The sequence below is a fragment of the Octopus bimaculoides genome, chromosome 1, assembly GCF_046866305.1.
Source record: "Octopus bimaculoides isolate indiv1 chromosome 1, ASM4686630v1, whole genome shotgun sequence".
Taxonomy (NCBI): Eukaryota; Metazoa; Mollusca; class Cephalopoda; order Octopoda; family Octopodidae; genus Octopus; species Octopus bimaculoides.
Window position 1 is genome coordinate 85,450,698 of NC_142928.1, and position 2,511 is coordinate 85,453,208.

The following is a 2,511-nucleotide window of genomic DNA, read 5'->3' on the forward strand; positions in this document are numbered from 1 at the left end:
AGCTGTCCGGTGGAACTTCCCTTCTCGTTGATTTTGGAAAAGATGTTCACATCTACAGAGCATCTAACCTGACTTTCCTTTGTGCCCTAAATAACAATGTAAGGTCAGTTATATTTGTACATGCTAGAAATGCAAACTAATATTCCTTGTCTGGATATGTATTTATGTATCTTCAGTGCAGTCTTTTCTGCGGAAGGCATTGTATATCGTCGCAGTGGAAAGTAGTACTATTTTTGTATGTATGTATGCATGTATGTATGTATGTATGTATGTATGTACGTATGTATGTATGTGTATATGTATGTATGTATGTATGTATGTATGTATGTATGTATGTATGTATATATGCATGTATCTCACTTGCGAACCCATGGAAAACAAACTTCAACCAGCTATTATGATTATATGTCTGTGCACACGTTTGAATGTGGTGTGTGCCAGAGGGCTTGCAAATCCAGTAGGGGTTTTAAAAGACATGTTAGGATCCACAATGAGCAGAACTTACCTGCAGGTATTGGTAGTACAAACCAGAGGTGCAATCTGTGTGTCTGGTTTAAAAAAGCCACATCAGACGCCATGAAAGGACTAAGGTGTAGGTGCAGGAGGTGGTCAAACTCTGTGTAAGGAGTAGACAACCACCATGTATGTATGTATGTATGTATGTATGTACGTACGTTTATTTGTCAGGTCATTCTGAGTGTTACTCGAAAAATGCCATTTAGTACAAACTGTTAAATAGTCGGGTTGTTGACCGTGATGGCTAATCTGATACACCGATCAGATGAACCGAGCGAGGAAGACGAAGATATAATCTGTAAAAAGGACAATGACCGAGAGTAGGGTCAATAACACCGAAGCAGTAGTCGTTGATCATATTACTATAGTGTCAACGAGGATATGGTATTTATGATGATAAACGAATGCTGTCTAAAGTTACTCAGTGGGTGATGGATCGTTAGCGCAAATCATTGCATAAAAGGTGAAGGGCAGTTGGATGTAAAACTCTGGTCGTTCCCGCAAATACTGAGTCTGATTGTTCTATATGGAAGATGAACATTTCGTTCATTTCAATCACTTTCCTCGCACAGGAACTCTTAAAAAAGTGCGCTTGAAAAAGTATTGCCTGTGTTTAAGAAATAAGCGTAATTGAACAAGAGTTGATTAACACCAAGTCCGTATGAGGATGTATGTATGTATGTATGTATCGATGGATGGATGAATGGATGAATGGATGGATGGACGTATGTACGTATGTATGTGTGTATGTGTGTGTGTGTGTGTGTGTGTGAGTGTATGAGTATGTATATGATGAGACTAGCAAGAGTATTTTGTAGGGCTCATTTTCATAAAACATTTTGATTAGACGCCGGCGTGGCTGTGTGGTAAGAAGCTTGCTGTGGCAAGACACTTGCGTGATAAGAAGTTTGCTTTCCAACCAGGTGGTTTTGAGTGCAGTGCCACTGTGTGGCACCTTGGACGAGTGTCTTCTACTTTAGCCTCAGGCCAACCAAAGCCTTGTGAGTGGATTTCGTAGACGAAAACTGAAAGAAGTCCGTCATATATATATATATATATATGTGTGTGTGTGTGTGTGTGTGTGTGTGTGTGTGTGTGTGTGTGTGTGTGTGTGTGTGTGTATAAGGACAACATGTGTCCCAGTTGATCCGCTCAACTGAACAGCTTGCTCGTGAGATTAACGAGCAAGTGGCTGAGCACTCCGCATATTTCTCAGAGACATTCAGCGCGACAGTGTGAAATACAGGTACTACTCATTTTTGTCAGCAGAGTGGACTAGAGCACTATGAAATAAAGTGTCTTGCTCAAGGACGCAACGCGCCACCGCGAATCAAACTCGCGACTCTCCGATCGCAAGCCGAATACCCTAACCATTAAGCCACGCGCCTTCATATATATATATATATATATATATATATATGTATGTATGTATGTATGTATGTATGTATGTATGTATGTGTGTGTGCATGTATGTGTGTTTCTGTGTCTGTCCCACCATCACCGTTTGACAACTGGTGTTGGTGTGTTTATGTCGCCGTAACTTAGTCCGACAGAGTAAGTACTCAGCTTAAAAAAAAAAAGGTAAGTCTTGGAGTCAATTTGTTCAACTGAAAACCCTTCAAGGTGGTGCTCGTGTATGGCCGCAATCAAATGCCTGAAACAAGTAAAAGAATGAAAGAATACGCAAGCTTAGCATCTTGAGTTCTGGCCTGATAATATTCTGATAAACTGGTAATTCGTTGAAACATTAGGAGAGCAACAATTTAAAGCTATGTACTAAATGACACTCGACAGAGTACCGATATATATATGCTTAAACAATTGAAAGTGCCTACAAGACTAGTTGTGTTTCTTTCGAATCTCGATATCTACAGAGTACAAAAAAAAAATGAGATTAAATGAGAGTGAGGCCGGAATAGATAGTATTTAACTATGTAATATTGACTGTGGAAAGTTTAACTCTTTAGCCTTCAGATTAGTCTGTCAAATGTAATA